Genomic DNA, 25941 nt, shown 5'->3' on the forward strand with positions numbered 1-25941 from the left:
GTCGCCTTCGGGGGCCGAATGGGAATTTTTTGCAGCCTCGCCCATTAGGCCAGGCTGTTTTTTCGCCCATTCCACACTGGGGAGATGGATGTGCGGTTAGGGGGTGTTTGTGTTTAATTAGGTTAATTGGCTTACCTCTGCCTCTGGTCATTGGGTAGGCAGGTTAGGGGCGGAAATCTGGGTGGTTTCAGCAACTGCGCGTTCTCCCTTGGGCATCTTTGGGGATGATTGACAGGTTCTCTCCAAGCCCATGGTGGGTGCTACCTGCGCACTTGGGGGGAACCTGTCTTTGGGTCCCGCTATTGAAGTCCCAGGGTAGGGGTGAGCCGGCGGGACCCCCCTCATGCGAGGGCATGGCAGGGTCTCAGGTGAGGGAGAGGTCCCTCACCTGGACCAGCATCGACTACGCCCATAGTTGCCCAGGAATGTTGACCTTTTACGTCATTTCCGCCCCGGAAGTATTTGTTTGACCCTGCAGGTCCACTGTTTCCGGGTCATAGTTGAGTATGTTGATTTATGCAAATTTATGCTAATCCATGCTAATTTAATTAATAAATTATGCAAATTTATTATAATAAAAATGACCCAAGTTTAAATCCAGCTCTTGTGTCCGAGTCGTTACTCCGTCTCTTCTGCAAGATGCATTTTGCAATATGCATAAATCATGTTTACTTTTACAGAGTCCCCCAAGGATGCCTTCTCTTTTTCACTTGAGCTCCATTTCAATTCTTAGAATGCCTGGCTTACATAAATATAATGCTTGATGAGCATCACAGCAATGCGTAAATTCCTGGAGAAGACCATCTGGGAGATCAATGGACACAGAGCGGAACTGTTCTGCAAGCAGAGAGGAATCCTTGCTAGCAAGGGAATGAGTCTTCAGATGTCTTCTGGCATGCTTATAGCAAGATTCATAGTGTGCTCATTTCCCTGAAGTTTTCATGGATTGGATTTCCCAAATTGTACCAGATGGTGTCAATTGATAGAGAGGGGGAAAAGGTTCAAATAAAACAAAAATTACTTCTGCCTGCAGTGATCAACCCAACTCATTCTTTTTGATATAAAGCAATGATTGTATAAAAAGGGTCTAATTTCAGATCTGATTAAGCACATTTTTTAAACCCCTCGAGTTATATTTTCTTCTTTCCAAGGGTTTGCAAATTCAACTCCAGTACTGAATAATGAATTTCAGTGTGAGACATTCAACTGCTAAAAATCTGCTAACCTCACCGATTGGTTCTTCTGGGAACCAATTCAGATCAGATGTGTATGTAATTCATGTAACGGGGATTAGAAATCATCCTAAAGAAGATTTACTCCAGATTGCACTGTAGCCAATGGAGCTATATTGCTTCTATTCAGATACAACAATAGCTCAGCTGCTGTCAAATTGGTTTCCCAAAAAAGCATGCCACATCAAAATACACTGCTTAAAAAAATAATAATAAAGGGAACACTTAAACAACACAATATAACTCCAAGTAAATCAAACTTCTGTGCAAACAAACTTTCCACCTAGGAAGCAACACTGATTGACAATCAATTTCACATGCTGTTGCGCACATTCAACTTTGTACAGAGCAAAGTATTCAATGAGAATATTTCATTCATTCAGATCTAGGATGTGTTGTTTGAGTGTTCCCTTTATTGTTTAGAGCAGTATATAACACCTATCTGTGACTTGTTAAAACTGCCTTGCCTGTGGAAAAACATAGTTGTTTTAAAGAGTTGTTGCATTCATGATCATTATGAATAGTGTTGGGCGAACCGAACTTGCAAAGTTCGGGTTTGTGCCAATGTCCCCTCTAATTTTTTTCTGGTGTGGGCGGAAAAGTATAGTGTCTGAGCGGCAGTCCCTTCGGGACTGGGCGGCACTCTTTCCCTCTCACTTTTTCCCTCTCGGCTTCTGGGCAGGTTTGAAAAACTCTGAGTTGATGATGATTTTTAAGTGAGCGATTGCTCACTGCTCAGCTTAGAGGGAACTATGGTTTGTGCCGAACTTTGCAGTGTTCGGCATGCCGAACCCAAACCTGAACTATTTAAAAAGTTTGGGTTTGACGTTCACTCGAACACCGCGAAGCGCTGCCATCTAGGAGGAGAGTGGCGAATCCCCTCCCTCGTGGGATTCCCCACCTCCTTTTGCTTGTGGCGCTGCAAGCAAAAGGTGGTGGGGAATCCCACAATGGGATTCCGGGGGTGGGGCTTTGATGTCATGGAGACTCCTTCCTGGCCGGCCGAAACGGGGAGGAAGGAGTCTCTGTAATGTCAAAGCCCCACCCCAGGAATCACATTGTGGGATTCCCCAGCTCCTTTTGCTTGCAGGGCTGCTGCAACATCCTTTTCCATAAAAATAAAAGGAAGCAAAAGGAGGTGGGGAATTCTTTGTTTATTTTTACGGAAAAGGACGCTGCAGCGGTGCTTCTTCTGTTCGGGTTCGGGTTTGGGTTCGGTGAACTCACCCAAACTTTACAGCAAAGTTCGGCCAAACTTGCCGAGCCCAAACTTTGTTGGGTTCACCCAACACTAGTTATGAACCACCATATTGGTTCATAACTTAAGCACTGCATAGCTTTATTAATTCCTATGGAAAAAACCCAACAAAATTTGTTTCAGGGTAAATTTATTTCTGCACAAATGCACTAATACTAATTAGGCCAAAAGTTTACAATCCCCCCCCCTCTCCCCAAAGTTATAGATGTCAAATAGATTTTTCTTACTTTGAAGGATGTAGCAATTCAATGTGTTCATTGTGGATTTTTTTTTAAAATAATGGACCATTAAAACACTTGTAGAGCCTTAATGGTATTTTAAGAAATCAATCTAATGGAGTTGCAGAAGTGTGAGAAATCAATATAAACATCTTTTCTTAAAAGATTTAAAGTCCTCCAGCAGGTCTGTATGCCCATGTAATTTCTTCTTGTTGCATAACTGTCTGGGATAGCTGGCTCAGTACACCTAAATGGTCATACTTTGTTTATAGCTGTTGTGTAAGTGCTTTATTCCATAGTAATTCCTTGGCAATAAAAAAACCCCCTATAAATGACTTTAAATTGCTTACAATAACTAGTAAGTGCAGCTGCGTTGTGGTGGTAAAGCTTTCCAAACCATTTAAAATTCTTTGACTGTTTTGGCCCCACCTCTTTTCAACTCTTAATGAAAGCCCATTTGAGAAGGCCAAGCTAGAAACATAACTTTCTTAAGAATGGTGCAAACAGATGTATTTAAAAATAATACTATTGGGATATTTTAAAAAATGAAAACAACATGAAAATTCTGAATCTGTGCCTTAGTACTAGTATTATCTTAGTTGTTGTGGTTCCGTCTGAGGCCCCTCCGGGAACGGCTGACCTTCTGTCGGTTTCCAGCTCGGAGGGAGAGGCTGAGGAACAGGAGGTGCAGACAGACGAGGAGGAGGAATCCCAGGCTGAAGAAGAGGGAGGACAGCCAGAGTCCCACCAGGGGGAGCTCTCCCCAGCAAGCAGCCTGGATTCCTTAGAGGAAAGTGCAAAGGCCATAATTGATCTGCGACAAGAAGAGCTACTCAGAGACGGAATCAATTGGCTAAATACTTTCAGCATTAAAGTGGCAACAGCTGGGTTTGGGTGTGGTGCTCTTGGGAAAGGCTAAAAGGCAGACCCACCCTTCCTGGCTTGTGGAGTTTTATCTTTGAGAGTCGTGGGACCTGACTGTGAACTTTGGCGTCTTGGAATCCTGGTTTGTGCCTTTGACTATTGAAACCTTGGGGGGGGGGGGGTGCCAGCAAGAAGCTTGCTGTATTGACTGGACATCAGGACCCTGCTGTACCGTATTATATCCTGTCTGTTGGGAAGAACAGGTTTTCCTCTGTGCTTATTTTTTCCAGTTATAAAATACTTTTGGCTTTTACCAGAGTGTCTGGCTGTTTTTTCCAGTTGGTGTTGAGGTCTGGGGGAACCCAGACAGAACACTTAGTATTAATAATACTGTAATAATGGCAGTAGTGAGGGTGGTTTTCAGAAAATGCTAAGAGATGGACTTTTTAATGCATGAATGTCTATGTAGTACTGAAACTCTTATGTCTGTAATATCTTTAATTGGGCATCACCGGACAACAATTTTTGAAACAAGGTACCTATTGTTGGTTTGTTTGTTTTTTTCTTTGTCCTGTGGCATTAAATAGAGGACAGTACTATGTATATATGTGTATGTAGGCGAAAAAAGGACAATATATTAATAAATAACAGGTTAATAAATAAGCAAAATAAATAACAAAAATAGCATAAATGTATGTTATAATGTAGATTAAATTAATTGTTAACAGAATTTGAAACCTTTAAAACAAAAATGAATATGAGTCTACGGAGAGGGGCGGCATACAAATCTAATAAATAAATAAATGAAAACTTTAAGAACCTTTAGTATATGTCAGTCCACCTCTATTTTTTTAAACCTGCTTTGCAGTGAAAGACTATCAGAGGGGGAGGTGGTGTAATAGACTATAGTGAAGCATCTGTATCCTATAGTGAAGCATTCCCAGGAAAGAAGTGTTGGTCATTATCTATAAAGTCCTACATGGCTTAGGATCAGATTACTTACGGGACCGTCTTCTGCCTCACACATCCCAAAGACCGATCAGATCCCACAGAGTTGGCCTCCATTGAGTCCTGTCAGCTAAACAATGTTGGCTAGCGGGGCCATGGGAAGGTCTTCTCTGTGGTGGCTCAGGCACTCTGGAACCAGCTTCCCCTAGAAATTCTCACTCTCCTGGCCTTCCGAAAGACCCTAAAAGCATGCTTTGTTGGCAGGCCTGGAAAGGCAATTGAATACCAACATCCTGTTCCAGCCTATTGATGAATGAATGATGGATGGATGTTTTTATTGTGGGGCTTTTAACTTTGTATCCATTTTACTATTGTTTGCCATCCTGAGTCCGTGAGGAGAATGAATGAATGAATGAATAAACAAACAAACAAACAAACAAACAAATAAACAAACAGAACATTCTAGAAAGGAGAGGGAGACACTGTCCAGAGCTGGATAGGAGACAGAAGAAGAGTTAGGAAAGCCATTCATTAGAATCTTCCTGCGTATATCCATTAGTAGTAATAGTTTAGTGTGGCAAGATTCTATTTGTTGACTATAAGCAAATTAAGAACTGAACTTTGGTTGGATTGTTCTGTGGTGTTCTTGGAATGGGCCCAATAGTACTTCAAATGAGCTAATATGCTGTACTGATACCCAAAGGTGGACCAATTGCTCTTTTGGCTGCTTGAAATTCAGGTAGACTGATCCTACCCTAGCTCCTTACAGATTGGTTGATCAGTCCCACCATTAGCTGGAAGAGGAAATGCAAATTAAGTTCATAGCAACCTTAAACAAGTTGCAGCTTAAAGTTCATAGCAAGCCTTAAACTCCTAACCTGGACCACTTATATAATGAACATAGCTCAACGTTCATTTCAGGGAGGCTTCTCAATGCACCGGACTCAATGCATTTGTCATCCTCAGTCAACAGCCAGAAGCTATTGTTCTTGGGGATGAAAGGGTGTTCCCCAAGCTCTACAAAAGAGATACTAATTTGGAAAGGGTGGAAAAGGTAAGATGTTAAGCAACATCTTAAAAAAGCAACATCTACCCCTTGCTTTTCTTGCTGCCTCACATTCTTGTTCAACTTTGAATCCTATGAATTTAATTTAATTTAATTTAATTAATTGACTTCTATGATGTCCAATCCCATAGGACACAGGGCGGCTTACGACAATGAAAAAAATAATACAGTAGTACAATAATAAAAAGAAGTCGAACATCAACAGTAGATTAAAACCCCATTATAACCCTAACAAACCCATTATAAAAACCCAAAAAATCAACCTAACAAACATAAATACCAGACAAACATAATTTGAGCAGGTCTGATGTTATAATTCATGAAGAAAGATGGAGGCAACTGCTGTGATTTCCAAAGCCCTGCCAGGCAGCTCGGTTCTTTCCTTCCACTAAAAGGAGTCAAAGGAGGCTGTTCCGACTCCCAAACCCCCGTCGGGCCAGTCAATTCATTTCAATTCAATTTATTAGAGTTGTATGTTGCCCCTCTCCGAGGACCCGGAGCGGCTGCTCCTCAATCAGCTTTTTGGTTCTTGTTGTTGCAAGGATCCTCTTTCCCCAGAACATTTTCTTGGGTGGCAGCACTCACTGGGTCAGAGCCCTTTCGTCTCTCCTTGTTTCTTGCTTTAATTTATCTTATTTAATTATTATTAATTTATTTTTTTAAAGGGGGTGGTGGCCATGGGCCAGATGTGCCCTGGATACCCAGAGAAAGATGACTGCCAAATTTAGCACTTTTCAGAATTCCTATACTCCTGGTGAATTGGAAAGAAAAGCATGTGTTCTTTTAGGTTACGGGTTGAATCTAAAGAGGAGGATTTCAGGAAGTGGCACTACTTTTAAAAACTACAGATTCAGTCCTCATTGGTCATAGGGTGGTCTTAACCCATACTTGGAGGCTAGCTCCACCCAACTTGGAGAAGTGACTGCACCTTTTTTGTTTTTTTTACTGGAAAAAAGGGATAGCCTTATCCATTGAGTACTGCATCCAGTTCTCGTCACCACACTTCAAAAGAGACATTGAAACTCTGAAGAAGGTGCAGAAAAGAGCAACCAAAATGATTAGGGGACTTGAAACCAAGATTTACAAAGAGAGATTGCATGAACTGGGCATGGATAGCCTAGAGCAGCGTTTCCCAACCGGTGTGCCGCACACACTAGTGTGCCACGAGACATGGTCAGGTGTGCCGCGAAGCTCCTAGGGAAGCTCCAGCTGGGCGGGGCGCTGCCGGTGCCTCCAACCTGGAGCTCCCACTCGCAGTTGTCCCCCGGCTACTGCCCAATGCCGCTGTTTTCGGCGCTCTCCTGCTGGGCCCCAAAGAAGGAAGGCGGGAAAAAGGAGAGCTTCATTCTTCGCGCCTCCTTTTTCCTGCCTTCCTTCTTTGGGGCCCAGCAGGAGAGCGCCGAAAACAGCGGCATCGGGCAGTAGCTGGGGACAACTGCGAGTGGGAGCTCCAGGTCGGAGGCACCGGAGCGCCCCGCCCAGCTGGAGCTTCCCTAACGTTGGCGGCAAGCGTCCTTTGGGGCGGGAGGGCACTGGCGGTGGGAGTGGAGGATGCCAGCTGCAGTGGCCCCAGGCAGTCGCGGGGAGATGGCGGCGGCGAGAGGGAGCTCCAGGGTGGAGGCACGGACGGTGGCGGTTGGACGTGCTGCTGGAGACCTACTTTCTGGCGCTGCGGGGCTGGCACTGGCTCGCTGGCTGGGCCGGAGGTGCCAGCCCCACGCCCATGCCCAGCGCAGCACCAGCATATACGGCGTCCAGCAGCATGCCCAGCTGCCCCATCAGGACTCCCGCTCGCAGTCAGCCTCTCTGCCGCCACCCTTGGCTACTGCCTGATGCTGCTGTTGTCGGCATGGTAGAAAGAGAGAGAGAGAGAAAGCAAGCAAGAGAGAGAGATAGCAAGAGAGAGAGAGAAAGAGACATAGCAAGAGAGAGAGAGAAAGAGATAGCAAGAGAGACAGAGAGAGAGAAAGAAAGAGATAGCAAGAGAGACAGAGAGAGAAAGAAAGAGACATAGCAAGAGAGAGAGAGAAAGAGACATAGGAAGAGAGAGAGAGAGAGAGAAAGAAAGAGACATAGCAAGAGAGAGAGAGACATAGCAAGAGAGAGAGAGAGAAAGAGAGACATAGCAAGAGAGGCAGAGAGAGACAAAGACAGAGAAAGAGAGAGAAAGAGAGACAGAGAAAAAAAAGAGAAACAGCAAGAGAGACAGAGAAAGAGAGACATAGCAAGAGAGAGAGAGAAAGAGAGAGAGAGACATAGCAAGAGAGGCAGAGAGAGAGAGAAAGAGAGACATAGCAAGAGAGAGAGAAAGAGAGACAGAGAGAGAGAGAGAAAGAAAGAGATAGCAAGAGAGACAGAGAAAGAGAGAGAATGAAAAAGAGATAGCAAGAGAGGCAGAGAGAGCAAGGGAGAGAGAAAGACATAGAGGGAGGGAAGGAGGGAGAGAGAACGAGAGCAAAAAAGAGAGGAAGAAAGAAAGAAAGAGGGATGGAGAGAAAGAAGGGAAGGAAGGGAGAGAAAGAGGGAGGGAGAAATAGAGCGAAATGGAGGAAGAGGGGTTTTTTTGTCCAAACTTTTCTTTAGCCGCCCCCCTCGCCCCCCCCCCCCCCGTTCAGTGTTCCCCAGGATTTTGAAAATATGAATAATGTGCCGCGGCTCAAAAAAGGTTGGGAAACACTGGCCTAGAGAAAAGGAGGGCCAGAGGGGACATGATAGCTGTATACAGGTATATGAGGGGTTGCCACAGAGAGGAGGGGATCACTCTATTCTCCAGGGCACCAGAGGAACAACGGCTGGAAGCTGACCAAGGAGAGATTCAACCTGGAAATAAGGAAGAACTTCCTGACGGTCAGAGCGATCAACCAGTGGAACAACCTGCCTGCGGAGGTTGTGAACTCCCCAACTCTGGACACTTTCAAGAGGAGATTTGACTGCCATTTGGCTGTGGTGCTGTAGGGTTTCCTGCTCAGGCAGGGGATTAGACTTGATGACCTGCATGGTCCCTTTCAACTCTATCAATCAATCAATCAATCAATCAATCAGTCAATAGTCCTAGTTGAGAGAAACTAAAACTACTTCTCTATAGGTTAGGAACATACTTTTTTTTTGCTTCTTTCCTCATTTCCTGTCCCTGAGCACTTAGAAATAAATAGGAGTTGATGGAAGGTTGGGTGTGGGAGGTAAATGGATGCTATCGCAGTTCTGAAATGTGATGATTATTAGCAAATTGAAATTTAGATGCTATTGCAGAATAATACTGAAAGAGAAATGACTTGAAATAAAATTCTTTGGGGGCAGGGGAAAGTCTATAATCTCATTTAGTTATCTTTTTGCTTTTTTCAAGCAGCTGCATTTTTCAATAAGCAAGTAGAAATTTACATTCAGCAAAGAGGTCTTTGTTGACAACGTTTTTCGTTCTCAAATAATTAGTTTTATTTGGGGAAATTATGCCATAAGACAAACAACCGAACTTAGCTCACTATAGATGTAGATCATCATTAGAAATTGAAGAAAATGTATTGAAGCCACAAAGTCACTAACAATTACATGGTTCAATATAATAGTAATAAAGAATAAACACAAGCAAGATTTCACTCAATAGAACATGGTTTCCTTAAATATTTTTCTTACTCCCTCAGCAATGCTCTTCAGTTCACTAAAAATAAAATCTGTATTATTTATTTTGGACTGGAACTTTTCAGTCTTTCAGAACTTCTGGAAGGAGCCTAATCAATCCAACTGCTAATGTTTGTTATAGGACAGTGATGGTGAACCTATGGCACGGGTGCCACAAGTGGCACATGGAGTCATATCTGCTGACACGTGAGCCGTTGCCCTAGCTTAGCTCCAACATGAATGTGTGTGCTGGCCAGCTGATTTTTGGCTCACACAGAGGCTCTGGGAGGGCGTTTTCGGCTTCCAGCGAGACTCTGGGGTGTGGGGAGGGTGTTTTTACTTTCCCCCAGCTCCAGGGAAGCCTACTGGGCCCACCAGAAGTTGGGAAACAAGCCATTTCTGGCCTCTAGAGGGCCTTGGGGAGGGGGGAAAGGTGTTTTCGTCCTCCCCATGCATTGAATTATGGGTGGGGGCACTTGTGCATGCGCGATAGTGCGGGTGCGTGCTCTTTCAGCATCCAAGGAAAAAAAGATTAACCATCACTGTTATAATATGTTAAATTCTGGTCCTTGTTAAATCTGGACTTTTTGAAAGTCAGACTTGTAGAGGAGAGAAGAGAAGTCAACTGCAGCATCAAAGAATGATCCACCGGGTTAGAGTAAATTGATGAGGCACTTGCTTTATGGAATAAATCTGCATAGCTGCCACTGATTGGCTAATGTAGCAACGGCAGAATTGAAAGACTTTCATTGGCCAGCCGGCTTTCAGCTCACCCAGAGTTCTATAATAGCTGAAGCTCAATAAAGCTGCTGAACTGTTCTACGTCTCGATTCTTCATTCCTGCACAATCTAACAGAGGTGACTTACTCTGTTTTGCAATGACTATTGACTGAACCAAAGCAGTACAACAATTCTGGCAATTAGAAGCAAAGTGCCACTTTACTATACAGTTTCACTTCAAAAGGGCACTTTGATTGAGGCTCCAGTGAACTGAAGCATTCCTTCTACACTAGACAATTTGAATGCATTTGGTTAGGGAAATACATTGTTGGGGATGTCCCAAAGGTGCTTTTTCTAGAAGCAATTGGACTTTCTTTGTTTTTTCTTGAAGACATTTTGTTTGCCATCCAAGAAGCTTCTTTAGTTTAGATGAGAAGTGAAATGTCTTATAAGAAAAACAAAGAAAAAGGTCTAGTTGCATCTTGAGACAATTATGACCTGATCTCCATAGACATTGTTGGGAATGAATTTTCACACTGGTAAGAGAAAACTAGCAGCACAAAGTGAGAGCTTAGGACAATGAGATTATTTAGGATCTTCCTGTACAACAGCAAAGAAAACATGGGCTGAAGTGGAACTCTAAAACTAGCAGAGTATTTGGATACATTACAGTAACAATAACAGTAACCCTTTAATATATTTAAATGTTTCGATCATGTCCCCCCTTTTCCTTCTGTATAGTCTGGAGGACAGAAGGAAAAGGGGGGACATGATCGAAACATTTAAATATATTAAAGGGTTAAATAAGGTCCAGGAGGGAAGTGTTTTTAATAGGAAAGTGAACACAAGAACAAGGGGACACAATCTGAAGTTAGTTGGGGGAAAGATCAAAAGCAACATGAGAAAATATTATTTTATTGAAAGAGTAGTAGATCCTTGGAACAAACTTCCAGCAGACGTGGTAGATAAATCCACAGTAACTGAATTTAAACATGCCTGGGATAAACATATATCCATCCTAAGATAAAATACAGAAAATAGTATAAGGGCAGACTAGATGGACCATGAGGTCTTTTTCTGCCATCAGACTTCTATGTTTCTATGTTTCTATATAACAATATACCTGTAAGTAATAGCAGGTATGAATATGTTGTAGCAAACATGTCCTCAGTTAATTGTCATATTAGGGAGGTAAAATAATTTGGTATTAACTGCAATATTTTAATTAATTATTTTAATAAATACAACGCTGGGCTCAATGCAGTTATATGCCATATATGTCCTACTTTGTTAGGATAACTTAATCACAATGAACATAATTCATAAAATTAGTTACTTTAAATGGAAATAGGATTAATTTTTAAAGAGTAGAAAATGGAATTGTAATGTTCTAAGTGGTTACTAGGACACAGCATATAACAAAAAAACAAAGTAAATAAATACAGTCAAGATTTTATGCTTATTTTGCTTCTTTGGCAATAATCTTCTTCACCTAGTCTTCTTCTGAAGCTTTTTCAGTAGATGGCTTCCCCATCAAATTATTCTAAATAGCTGATCAATATGTGTGTGTATATGTGCGCGCGCATGCATGTCTTTCTTGATAGGGTTATTGATTATTATATGACAGTTTTAAAATTAAGATTTCCTGTTTTACTTTTTAACCATCATTAATATCTCCATTCATAAACAATGCACTAGGTAACATTAATGGTGTGTGCGCTAAATTTGCAATTCCCTTGTCAAACAAGATAAGGCTATGTCAACTTATTCTTTACAAAATTATAAGTTCTGTCAGAGAGAACCATCCTCATGGAAGGTGAGGAACATTGTAATGTTTTTCACCTTGAAAATGCAAACCAAATTTTTATATTTTTAAACATTGTCTTTTCAGCTGTCACTCCTTAGGCCACTATATATTTTGGCAAATGACAAAATATAACATTGACCTATTACCCAAATTGGTTGATGATTTTAGGCATTAAATTATTGTTATATGAGAAAGCTGAAATTAAAGTTTCCTAAACTCAGGACCTGTTTGGAATATTGTCTTTGTGGAGTATAAGACGCCCCCCTTCCCCCCAAAAGAGAGTGGAAATTTGAATGCGTCTTATACAATGAATGTAGCTCCACCTAGCCTCTCAAATGTTGGTTTCAGAGGTTGAAAACAGTCTGTGTAAACTCCGTTTCAGAGGGCTTTTTTTCAGCCTTTGAAACCTTCCGCAATCAGCTTTTTTCTTATTTTCCTCCCCCAAAATTAAGGTGCATCTTATTCTCTGATGCATGTTATAGTCCGAAAAATACAGTATGTTTCTAAAAAGAGATTAAGAATATTTAGAAAAATTGAGAAGCTATAGAGTTACAATGATAATAAGATAACATCACAATTTCTAGCCTCATGTCAGATATGAGATGAGCGTGTGTGTGTTGGGGGGGGGGATGAGCTTTTATATATATATTATGAACTAATTTCAGTATATGTATGTATGTATGTATGTATGTATGTATGTATGTATGTATGTATGTATGTATGAATCAATTCATAATTAAAATGTAGCATGTCCACTTTAATATATTTTCAGTTTCTTCTATATTACACTTATCGTCTAAAAGCAGAGAAATGGAAATGATCTTGTATCTTATATAATGGAAGTTCCATGCTTTTTAAAAAGTACAGTAATTTATCAATAAATTCAGCTCAACTCTGATGACTTGGATATAGTTTTCTAGACTCACTATTTTATTTTTCCTGGGTTTTATCTCTGTGTGTTCCCAGTATAGCCAATGGTTCTAGGCTTTCCTGATGATTTCTCATCCGTCTTGCTAGTTTTTTTCAAAAGCAGCTAAGGCAGGGGATGAATTGTCACCTAGTTGTACAATTAATCAAGAAAGCATAGTTCAACCCTGATTTTCATATATTCTCCACTAGTTAAAACCAATAAACAATGCAACAACTTTTGGACACTGAATTTGCGGAAAAGGAAGAAGTCAGTTCTTCTAATTTATCTGAAATATGCAAATATGCAATATTTCCTCGGAGAGGGGCGGCATACGAATCTAAATAATAAATAAAATAATAAATAAATATTGCAATTATATAAAACTAAAATAAGGTAGCTATTTTAGGGTAGCTCTGAGTTAATGTCATTGTGGGAATTTAGCCATAGTCTGAGCATAATTTTTGATCTTGTTCATCACATTAAATTGTAATACAGCTGGCTGAGTTGGGGTTTTTTTTGAATGATTTTTATGTGATTGTAGGAACATATTTCTCGTTCAAGTCTATCTTCTTCTTAATTCCTCTTCCCTGCCCTGAAGATATAAAAAGGATGCCGTTAAAACTTACAAAATTAAGCAAACCAAGAGGTATTTTCAAATAATGGCCAGATGGGACGTGTGACAAATAAAAGTCATGTTCAAGTCCAGGAAATTTCTTCAGGATAAGATGGATAAAAATTATCCAGATTTCTTGTGGAGAGAATAGTAAAGGAACACAAAACTCAAGGAGCCCACAAGGTCATCATATCCCTACCAGACCAAGACATAACAATAGAAAGCAATGCATCCAGTCTGACTACGGCAATGGTTTGATGAAATGTCAAAACAGTGATGGAAGATAGATAGGAAGCTGGCACATAGCTGGCTGAAAAAGTCCCACAAACTGCAAGGCTGAAAACTAGACTTAGATTGATTTGAAGATCAATATCTCAAATGTACTGCTTTTAGCATTTTAAAAACCTAATAGGCACAGACTTTCCAATGAGAATCGGCAATGAAGCTTGCCAGCAATTTATTTGAGACACATTGACTCAAAGTAGTCTTTACTTTAAGAGCCAATAGGACCAGACCCATTAGGGAAAAATTAACTCTAGCCAAAGGTTGTTTGTTTGTTTGGGTTTTTTTTAAGTACCAAGCTCCAACTTCCATTCTAAATGTAATGTAGTTTATTTATTTTGGAATGGCAAGAATAACTGTAATAAACATAGACTGAACAGTTTCAAGTATGTGAAGTTTTTAGATACAGACTTTGATACCTTGGAACAGGGGTCCCCAACCGCCAGGCCACAGGCCAGTACTGGGCCGCGGGGCATGTTGCACCAGTCCACGGAGTCAGCAGCTGCTGTGGAGCCGGCGAGTGCCAAGCTGTTTCCTGCCTCTTTCTTCTCCCGTTCACTTGGGACCGCCGTTTGCCTCGGGCCAAGAAAACATTTGCTTGCTTGCTTGCTTGCTTCCTTTCCTGTCTTTCTTCCCTCGTCGAAAGTGGTCTATTTCCTCCTCGCGAAACCCTCGCTCTGCCTGCAGCTCAGACGGAAAGGCTTTGGCATTGTGCAGCTCTTTTTTTGCTAGGCTCCCCCACCCTATTCCCCAGGGCCTGGGTGGGAGCGAAGCCAGGGGTGTGTGTGTGACCATGAAGCCCCCACCACCAGTTCTGGTAATTTTCTTTTGGAAGGATTCCTTGCTTCAAGAAGATTATCAGACCTGGCATTGGTGGGTGCTCCAAGCAGGCAGTGATCTCAAAGGAAGGCGACTGTGTCTGTGGAGGCACCTCCCTCCCCTCTGGGATTCCTTGCTGCAATCTCATCCAGAGCGGGCAGTGGGGCGGGTGTCCTCTGAAACTGCTGGAAGGAAGGAAGGAAGGAAGGAAGGAAGGAAGGAAGGAAGGAAGGAAGGAAGGAAAAGTTTTCTCCCTCAGGTGGACCGCCTCGGCCTGAGGCAAATGGCGGTCCTGAGTGAACGGGAGGGGAAAGAGACAGGAAACCCCACCCTCCTACCCTTCCTCCCTCTGTCACCTCGGCTCCCCCGCAAAATTAATAAGGGCGGGAGGAAAGAGAGGCAATGGAATGATAAGCTACACCCTCATGCTTAATCCTGCCCCCAACCACACCCCTTTCCACCCCTACCGGGCAATAGAAAAATTGTCTTGCTGAAACTGGTCCCTGGTGAAAAAAAGATTGGGGACCTCTGCCTTAGAATATAACCAGAAATGACGCTGGTTATAAAAGCCATGCAAGATGCAGGGATAAGATGATTAATTTAATTATACATTCCTTTATCATTTATGTAACATTTGCCTTGTGATTTAACAAAATAATAAGAGTTGGAAGCGACCTTGGAGATTTTCTGATCCAACCTCTTGCTCAGGCAGGAAACCCTTTACCATTTCAGACAAATGATTGTCTAATCTCTTCCTAAAAACTTTTAGTGTTGGAGCACCCACAACTTCAGGAGGAAATATTCCACCGATTAATTTGGGAGATATGAAGTCACAGTGCCTTTCACTTGTCTCTTCCCCCCCATGGACCCTAGAAATCTGGAATTAAATTTTGGCAATGCTTGCCAAATATGATAGAATGAAAATAAATTTTGCACTGTGGATGTCAGAGCAAGAACTACAGTGACTTGTGGGTGAGAAGGCTATTTTAGTAGTGTCTTCAAAATCCCAGTAAAAGTCATGCTTCAGTTTGTATCTGAGCCTGTATTCCATAAAACCACTTAATATTTCCAGTGTATACTTAGAGCATCCTTCAAACTTATACTTGTCTATATGAAGGCACTCTCAAAGATTTCAGGGTTTGGACGTTATGAACACACAGGCATGAATATAAAACATTGGGATATATATCTGCAAGTCAGTGTTGGTGCTTTAAAGCAGCTGTAGGTATCAGCTACATACAGCTGATACTGGATATAATATGCCTACATTCACAATATAAAAGGTTGCAATTTAATTTAATAAGCAAAATGTAGATCCTATCTCTTGGAGGCAAACATCTGAATAGTCACCAGATGGCAGGAAAAGGATATAGGAAACAAAGGACATCCTTTGCTGTCATTTAGTGGTTGTCTGGATTTATTTTTTTTTGCAACCTATCTATGGTAGCTTTAGGGGTTTTTGTGTCTGCATCTGAAATTATTCCCCCAGATCCCAGAGTTTTATATTGGAATCCTTGCTGTAAGCAGTAATCAGTAGCTGGACTGGCAAGTGAATTGTCATTGTGAATTGGTCTGCAGGGAGCCATTTATTTAGCCAGGAATACAAAACTGAAATGATAAAAACCTTTGGTTGAGAAACAAGGTAGGCAAAACTTCCTTTGTTCATTTGGCTACTCAAGGGAATGTAAAGCTGAAGAGCTGTCAGATTGTCTGCCAGATCATATTGTGTAAGACATGACCCCTTCGATGTCACATCCTTTTATCTAATATCCTTTCAGGTTTTTGTCTACTGCTTACTAAACTAAACTGATGATGAATGGTGTCCTAGAAACTTTTTAAAAGAACTCTGTAAATTGTTCGGTTCTATATTCAGGAAGATTTATTTTGTGTTCTCTTATTTTGTTTTTATTTCAAGGAGAGTTATAAGAATTTATTGATTTCTTTTCTCATTTATATGTATAAATCTTATGAATTAGTAAAAACAAACTGTATAGTACATTGTTGTACTATATTTAATTTTGAATTCAGACTCACATTACACTGGATTTGAATAAATTAGTTATTTTCCACACTCCCCCATGCTTGCTTATCTATTTGCTTTTGAATATAAAAATTAAATAGGAAAGAGATCAATTGTAGGTGTTTTGAGTATATGTTCAAGTAAAACCCCCAGAAATATGCTTTGAACATTTATGATCTGTATGGATCCCTTTATATACCTTAAAAGACATAATTTAGTGCTTTTAAAAGAGCCTTGTGGGTTCAGTACAAAACCTTAAAATGTTACTTGTTCTCCTCAATAAATAATTATGTCTATCATTTGTCCTTTTTTGTGGCTGTTCAAATAATGTGACTTCATCAACTGAAAAAGAGTCTAAGCACCTATTTGAAAACTTATCTTGGTTGGCAAGCCACTCCCACCCAGTCACATTACTTTTAAACCACCCCAGTCACATGATTCTCAAGCCTCTCCCACCCGATCACATGGCCAGCAAGCCACACCCACACAATAAGTCAGCCCACAGTATGCTAGTAAAAATTTTTGCAGCCCTTCACTGGACACACCTTAATTTTGGGGGAGGAAAATAGGGAAAAGAATCTGCTTACCAGATATCCATCTGGCTAGTGTCCTTAGTCTGGCCAGCTTCAGCACATTATTTAATAATAATAATAATAATAATAATAATAATAATAATAATTATTATTATTATTATTATTATTATTATTTATTAGATTTGTATGCCGCCCCTCTCCGAAGACTCCCCTGGTTAAGGCTTTCAAAAAACTTTATTCGGAGAGAATAACAATGAAAGAGCTTGCAAGCCAGTAAGAGCTGTGAAGATCATTAGCACCTGGAAAACATTCTTCGCAGAGAGTAACAATGAAAGATTTGCTGATAAGAGCTGGGAACATTGTTAGCACCTGGTTAGGGCTGGAAAGAAACTTATTCAGAGCAAGTTAGAGCAATGAAAAAAACCCTGCAAAGACTTAGGGCTTGGAAAACATTCTTTGCAGAGAGAAACAATGAAAGAGCCTGCAAGGTAAGAGTTGGGGAGAGCATTAGCAGCTAGTTAGGGCTGGGGGGGGGGCTACATTCTGTTCTGTCTGGGTGCCCCCAGACTTCAACACCAACTGAAAAAAGCAGCCAGACACGCTGGTAAAAGCAAAAGCACTTTATAGTTGGAAAAACAAACACAGAGAAAAACCTGTTCTTCCCAACAGACAGGCTATGAGGCTTCACAGCAGAGTCATGACGGCCAGACAATACAGCAGACTTCTTGCTGGCACACACACCACTGTAGAGAATAAGACCTACGTCTTTCCCCCCAAGGTTTCAGCCTTCAGGGCCACAAGCCAGAGTCAGAAACGCCAAAGATCACAGCCAGGTCCCAGGACTCCCAAAGATAATACTCCACAATACAGGAAGAGTGGGTCTGCCTTTTCAGCCTTTCTGGGGAGAACCACACCCAAACCCAGCTGTTGCCTATTTAGGGCTGGAAATACCTGGCTAATTGTCCCCTTCGTTGTGCTGCTCTTCTCTGCCTGAGATCGATGATGGCTTGTGCATTTTCATCCAAGGACTCCAGGCTGCTTGCTGGGGAGAGCTCCACCCCGGGGGACTCAGGCTGTTCTTCCTCTCCCTCGGCCTGATATTCCTCCTCCCCGTCTGCCTGGGCCTCCTCCTCCTCCTCCTGTTCCTCATCCTCCCCCTCTGAGCATGGAGCCGGCAGAGGTTCAGCCGTTCCCTGAGGAGCCTCAGACGGAATCACAACACATTCAGAGTATAAGACACGCCCAAATTATCAGCCACTTTTAGGGAGGAAAAGGTAGCATCTTATACTCCAAAACATAAAGTAAATATAAATGCTATTGCTATGCTAAACTATATATGTATGCTTTGATTATTCAAAGCCTCTGAAGAAAGCAGTAAGCCTCAGTATGTCAACTGTGAACAAAATCGAACCATTGTCTCCCGTGCTCTAATTTTGACTAAGAGAAAGCCTTATGCCAAAAAAATGATCCTAGATTTAAAATGTTATCAATAATGATTTTTATCATTATCATTATTATTATTATAAATCCACTTTATAATATTGTTTTTTCCCATATAGCTTGCATATCCACTGAGATAAAATTTTAAAAAAAGTTGGAGGAAAAGCCAACATTTTTTCCCCTGCTAGCTATTCCAGAAGTACAGTGATCCCCCGCTCGTTGCGAGGGTTCCGTTCCAGGACCCCCCGCAACGAGCGGGTTTTCGCGAAGTAGCGCTGCAGAAGTAAAAACACCATCTGCGCATGTGCAGATGGTGTTTTTAACTTCCGCAGCGCTAGCGAGGAGCCGAAGATTGGGGGCGGGGCGGCTGTTTTAAAACGTCGCCGCCGGCATGGGGGGCTTCCTAGCAGCCCCCCAAACCCGGGTTGGGGGTCCGGGGGGTGCTGGCAAGCCCCCCATGCCGGCGGCGACGTTTTAAAACAGCCGCGCCGCCCCCAATCTTCGGCTCCTCGCTAGCGGGCTTTCGAGATGAGTCCTGAAGCGAATTCGCTTCAGGACTCAGCTCGAAAGCAGCGAGAGCTAGCGCCCAGCCCCGTGACATTCGCTTTCCTGCCGCCCGCAGCCGAGTGATCCTGGGCTCCTTCGCAACCTCGGAGAGCTTCCTGGGCATGAAAGCTCACGAAAACCAGGAAGCTCTCTGAGGTTGCGAAGGAGCCCACGATCACTCGGCTGCAGGCGGGAGGAAGGCGAATGCCACGGGGCTGGGCTCGGTTCCGTCCTCGGCTCCCCTCCTACCAGCCCCGCCGCGGAAGGCTCCATTCTGTTCCCTGAATGGAGACCGCCGGCCGCTCAATCGGGCCGGCAGGGAACAGAATGGAGCGTTCTGCGGCGGGGCTGGGGGAGCCGAGCCCAGCCCCGTGACATTCGCTTTCCTGCCACCCGCAGCCGAGTGATCCTGGGCTCCTTCGCAACCTCGGAGAGCTTCCTGGGCATGAAAGCTCACGAAAACCAGGAAGCTCTCTGAGGTTGCGAAGGAGCCCACGATCACTCGGCTGCAGGCGGGAGGAAGGCGAATGCCACGGGGCTGGGCTCGGTTCCGTCCTCGGCTCCCCTCCTACCAGCCCCGCCGCGGAAGGCTCCATTCTGTTCCCTGAATGGAGACCGCCGGCCGCTCAATCGGGCCGGCAGGGAACAGAATGGAGCGTTCCGCGGCGGGGCTGGGGGAGCCGAGCCCAGCCCCGTGACATTCGCTTTCCTGCCACCCGCAGCCGAGTGATCCTGGGCTCCTTCGCAACCTCGGAGAGCTTCCTGGGCATGAAAGCTCACGAAAAACAGGAAGCTCTCTGAAGTTGCGAAGGAGCCCACGATCACTCGGCTGCAGGCGGGAGGAAGGCGAATGACACGGGGCTGGGCTCGGTTCCGTGCTCGGCTACCCTCCTACCAGCCCCGCCGCGGAAGGCTCCATTCTGTTCCCTGAATGGAGACCGCCGGCCGCTCAATCGGGCCGGCAGGGAACAGAATGGAGCGTTCCGCGGCGGGGCTGGGGGAGCCGAGCCCAGCCCCGTGACATTCGCTTTCCTGCCACCCGCAGCCGAGTGATCCTGGGCTCCTTCGCAACCTCGGAGAGCTTCCTGGGCATGAAAGCTCAAGAGAACCAGGAAGCTCTCTGAGGTTGCGAAGGAGCCCACGATCACTCGGCTGCAGGCGGGAGGAAGGCGAATGCCACGGGGCTGGGCTCGGTTATCCCCTCGGCTCCCCTCCTACCAGCCCCGCCGCGGAAGGCTCCATTCTGTTCCCTGAATCACTTTGAATCCAGCAGCTTCTGCTGGATACGGGCGGTGGGTGGGACGAGCGGTGCGGAAGCCAGGGGCTGTGGCAGCTCGCCCCCCCATCGCCCGTATCCAGCAGAAGCGGCGGGATTCAAAGTGCTGGGGTGGGGGGGGGTGGGGGGGTGTCCGTTCCACGGCGAGGCTGGTAAGGGGGGGGGGAGCCGAGCCCAGCCCCGTAACATTCGCTTTCCTGCCGCCCGCAGCCGAGTGATCCTGGGCTCCTTCGCAACCTCGGAGAGCTTCCTGGGCATGAAAGCTCACGAAAACCAGGAAGCTCTCTGAGGTTGCGAAGGAGCCCACGATCACTCGGCTGCAGGCGGGAGGAAGGCGAATGCCACGGGGCTGGGCTCGGTTCCGTCCTCGGCTCCCCTCCTACCAGCCCCGTCGCGGAAGGCTCCATTCTGTTCCCTGAATGGAGACCACCGGCCGCTCAATCGGGCCGGCAGGGAACAGAATGGAGCGTTCCGCGGCGGGGCTGATAAGGGGGGGGAGCCGAGCCCAGCCCCGTGACATTCGCTTTCCTGCCACCCGCAGCCGAGTGATCCTGGGCTCCTTCGCAACCTCGGAGAGCTTCCTGGGCATGAAAGCTCACGAAAACCAGGAAGCTCTCTGAGGTTGCGAAGGAGCCCACGATCACTCGGCTGCAGGCGGGAGGAAGGCGAATGCCATGGGGCTGGGCTCGGTTATCCCCTCGGCTCCCCTCCTACCAGCCCCGCCGCGGAAGGCTCCATTCTGTTCCCTGAATCACTTTGAATCCAGCAGCTTCTGCTGGATACGGGCGGTGGGTGGGACGAGCGGTGAGGAAGCCAGGGGCTGTGGCAGCTCGCCCCCCCATCGCCCGTATCCAACAGAAGCAGCGGGATTCAAAGTGCTGGGGTGGGGGGGTGTCTCGACAGCCCCCCACCCCAGCACTTTGAATCCAGCAGCTTCTGCTGGATACGGGCGGTGGGTGGGACGAGCGGTGCGGAAGCCAGGGGTGTGGCAGCTCGCCCCCCCATCGCCCGTATCCAGCAGAAGCGGCGGGATTCAAAGGGATTCAAGGCTAACTTCTGCGCTTGGCTTGAGGACTCAGCTGGGAAGCGGCACGGGTGTTTTAAAAGGTCTCCGCCGGCATGGGGGGCTTCCTACCACCCCCCCGAACCCCCAACCCGGGTGTGGCCGGGCGAGCAGCGAGCAAATGGCGGGTGGCCGGGCGAACGGCGGGCGAACGGCGGGCGAGCGGGTGCTGGGGGGGGCTTCTCGCCCTCCTGCCAGCAAGAGGGGGAAGACCCAGGGAAGCCGCCCAGCAGCTGATCTGCCCGGCGGGGAACACCATCTACGCATGCGTGGCCATAGGAAAAGGGCGTGCATGCGCAGATGGTGTTTTTACTTCCGGGTTTAAAAATCGCGATGTAGCCCGTTCGCAATGGCCGGGGACGCAATAACCGGGGGATCACTGTATAAACTAGTCTGTACTAGTGGACAAACTACCCTCCACTACTGGATCATAAAACAACTGATCTAGTTGAGTTATTTAATGGTAGGTCTACTTTATAGGTAAACTGGGAGCACTAATACTTCGGATTAACTCACTTGTGCAGAAGTTATTTTGATAAAACAAATAGAGTTTTAAAAATAAGCTTGTTTCATCTCAAAGTATTTCTTACTAGTTTATTCATTGCAAATATTTGCTATTTGCTCCATTTCATCCATTTAGCATGACTGCTGCTAAAATTCCACAGTGACTAGAGATTTGCATTGAATTCTTGATAGCTATTAAAAGTGGATGAAATTGAGATTATTAATTTATGCAGCCTCCAGAATAAAGAGTTTGAATGTTCTGTCCTAGTAAGTAAATTGAGATTTGTTTTAAATAATATAATATAAGTTTCCTAAGATCTTAAAGTTAAATTAATGAAACAAAATCAATTGTTTGTATAGTGGGTTCTTATACAGTGAATGTTTTATAATGTCTGGTTGCAGTTGCCTTGCTTTTGCAAACGAAATTCAGGAGTTGAAACATTAAGTCATATAGTTTTGATCTGTCCTATTATTGGCAAATTTGGGAGTTAAAATCAATGTTTGTTGAAAGATATGTTCAAAAAATAAAGGGAACACTCAAATAACACATTCTAGATCTGAATGGATGAAATATTCTCATCGAATACTTTGTTCTGTACAAAGTTGAATGTGCACAACAGCATGTGAAATTGATGGTCAATCAGTGTTGCTTCCTAAGTGGACAGTTTGATTTCATAGAAGTTTGATTTACTTGGAGTTATATTGTGTTGTTTATGTCTTTCCTTTATTTTTTTGAGCAGTGTATATTACTTATTAGTTAGATCAGTAGTATTTGGAACCTATCTTTGTATCAAGAACTTCAGAATTTTGAGACATGGATGAAAGAGAAATCTGCCTGTCACTCATAACAGTGGATCTCTGATATGCACTGCTTGTCAATAATCGAGTTAGTTTTGACAAATTGATAAGTTTGAAGGCTTTTGAGAAATAATTAAATTTGGTTATAATATTTGATTACTATATAATATTTCAAACATAGTTTCTTTTTATTGTGTTTGTCGTTTGTACTTCTATTGCTATCTGATTTAGTAGAGATATGAAACAAGACAGGTACAGACTTCAACATATAGGACTGCAGAAAAAACAATTGCAACCAGCCTGTCTTCCATTAAGGAACTGTATTGCACAGGTGAGAAGGAGGCTTGAGAAAATATCCACAGACCCTTCACACCCTGGACTCCTCCCCTCGGGATGTTGCTACAGAATATTACACATCAAAACAAGACAGAAATATAGTTTTTCCCACCATGCCAACTCCCATTGCAGTGTTTTATAATTAAGGATATTTAGTTGGGTTGTATTATTAATATCCTTTTCATCTTTCCTATTTCCTTCTCCTAATGGTGTCTTATGTTTATATTACTTTTTTGTTTGTATGTACACTGAGAGCTTATGCAACGGAGACAAATTCCTCAGACTGAGCCAGTAAAGAATGTTCTGTTCGGTTCTATTCTTAATAATAATAATTTTTTATTAATAACAATAATTTATTAGATTTGTATGCTGCCCCTCTCCGAGAATGTTAGGTATATTCATATTATTGTATGTATGTGTATTTTTTCTTCTGTTCCTTTAATTGAGAGAGAGAGAGGGAGGGAGGAGGAAGGGAAGTAGCGAGGGGGAGGAAGAGAGGGAAAGAGAAAAAAAGAGAGAAAGAGAGGGAGAGAGATATATATTAGATGAATTTGACATTAATTTGTCTCTCATATAAAATTAGAGAAAAAGGAAGCAGTGATCACGACACAAAAAAGATTGAATGTTCTTAAATAAGAGCCTTTGAGTGAGAAATAATTTCTCCAAATCACTATTATGAAATGAAACTCCTGTAATTTTTTTGAATATTATTTCTAACATCTAATAGCAGTTTTCTAGATGAGAGTAGAGACATCTTAACATTTTCTGAGAAAATTGGAGGTTTCCTTTGTGAAGTAAAGAAAGAAAACTAATTTTCTCCTCCCCATCTCCATTTATGTTAAAAGCTCAGTATTTGTGTGATTTCCTTTGTTCTCTGAGACAAGTGCACTGAAAGAGATATATATTAAACATGAAATATAAATACAAAGATAGTATTTATAAAAACTCATACCTCAGGATAAGGTCTAGAGATGAGAAGCCATTGTAATGAGAAGCCCGGCAGAAAAGGAAATTTGGGAGAAACAGAGATATTGGGTACATTTAGCCTGGAGAAATGAAGACTACAGAAAGATACAATAATTTCTTCAAGTATTCAAAGATTATCAAGTATAGAAGGGGCAGATTTATTAAGAGTTCTTTCAGAAGTAGGACATTTTGTAAGATATCTGCACGCAATCCATTTCTTTAAATGTTAACACATCTGTTTAGTAATGGATTTTCCTCTGTAAGCATTTAAATATAAGTTGTATAACCATCTCTCAGGGATGCCATTGTAATAGTTTCCAGTGCTAGGCAGGGGAGCTGGCTACATGATCTAATACAGGTGGTCCTCAACTTACAACAGTTCATTCAATCACCATTCAAAGTTACAATGGCACTGAAAAAAGTTTTTCAAACTTAGAATCATTGCAGCATCCTCTTGGTCACATGATTTACATGTCAACTGACTCACATTTATGACCATTGTAGTGCCTCAGGATCATGTGCAACCTTCTGCCAAGTCAGTGGGGAAACCAGATTCACTTAACAACTGTGCTACTCATTTAAGAACTTCAGTGATTCATTTAATGCGGCAATAAAAGTTGTGAAATGGAGCAAAACTCAGTTAATAAGTTTCTCACTTAGCAACATACATTTTGGGCTAAATTGTGGTCATACATTGTATTACTCTGCAATTTTATTTTCATTTTATTGTAACATTTTATGTAACTACTGCAACACAAAAGCATTATCTGCGGTTTTTAGTTTCAGCTATGCTGGCTGGAGAATTCTGGGAGTTGAAGTCCACAAGTCTTAAAATTGCCACGTTTGAAGACTTCTGGGCCAGACCTTTCAAGTTCATTTCAAACTCAATTCTTTTCTTCCCACCTCTTCTTTCAAGGACTTATTTGCGATCATTCTAGTGGTATCATTTGCAATAGCTGAAGTGTCTCTTTACATTGTCTTTTTATATTGTTGTTAGCCGCCCCGAGTCTTCGGAGAGGGGCGGCATACAAATCTAATAAATCAAATCAAAATCAAATCATATGATGAATATTTAGTCAATGTTCTACAACTTCATATCCTCGAAATTCCAGGATGACTGAGAATTTATTTATTTTATTTATATACACTTACTTATTTATAAATCTGGAAATGCAGTTCTAATGCTTCTGGTGGTGCAGTGGTTAGAATGCAGTATTGCAGGCTAACTGCCTATAACCAGGAGTTCGATCCTGAGTGATTTCAGGTTGATCCCGCTTTCCATCCTTCCGAGACTGGTCAAATGAGGACCCAGATTGTTGGCGTCCATATGCTGACATTTGTAAACTGCACAGAGTGTGCTGTAAAATTCTACGTAGCGGTATGTAAACCTAAGTGCTATTTTTACTCTGAAGGGAGCCAAGTTGGTTAGAGCATTTCAGAAGGAAATATTGGCTGTTATTGTAAAAAAATAAAGAAGTTCTTCAACATGATGAATCAATTTAGCCAATGCACAAAGAAAAATGATACACTGTGCAATTTAAGGAAATAAATAAGAACATTCTAAAAGAAAAGTAATTAACAAGATCCAGTGTTTACAAAGCACAGAGCCAAAAACTGTGAGAGATTTTGAACTTGCTTACTCAATGCTGTTATTCAAGGTTCTATCTGCAGTTACTTTAAGCATCAATTTCTTTACTATACAGTATTATAATGATAGGATCTGGAGTCTCATGCGAATAAATCACAAACTGCATCAAAAATTATCAACGTGTGCGTCATTTTAGCTGTTTGTACTGCTGCTTACTCTCACCATCCTTTCACCATGTTCTTTCTATCCTGTGATTGAAAATAGTCTACAAAAGCATTTTTGTCAATACTTAAAAGATCACTCAAAATAAATGGCTATTGGGTCACCATGTGGTATTGTAGTACTGTATTTAGTTAACAATCAGGAAGAGAACAGCTTTCCTAAGGATGTTGTAAGAAGGTAGGTTAGCCTGTTTCAAATCTGAAATAGAGTGGTACCTCTACCTAAGAACGCCTCTACTTAAGAACTTTTCTAGATAAGAACCAGGTATTCAAGATTTTTTTGCCTCTTCCTAAGAAT

At 43.0% G+C, this 25941-nt stretch overlaps 1 protein-coding gene across 2 annotated transcripts in view; it reads left to right on the forward strand.

The window, feature by feature from the left end:
- The window catches only part of GALNT18 (polypeptide N-acetylgalactosaminyltransferase 18), a 424313-nt gene that overhangs the window by 198581 nt on the left and 199791 nt on the right, over window positions 1-25941 (forward strand). The window lies entirely within an intron of this gene.

Source organism: Erythrolamprus reginae, chromosome 1 (genome assembly GCF_031021105.1).
Source record: "Erythrolamprus reginae isolate rEryReg1 chromosome 1, rEryReg1.hap1, whole genome shotgun sequence".
NCBI classification, from domain to species: Eukaryota; Metazoa; Chordata; class Lepidosauria; order Squamata; family Dipsadidae; genus Erythrolamprus; species Erythrolamprus reginae.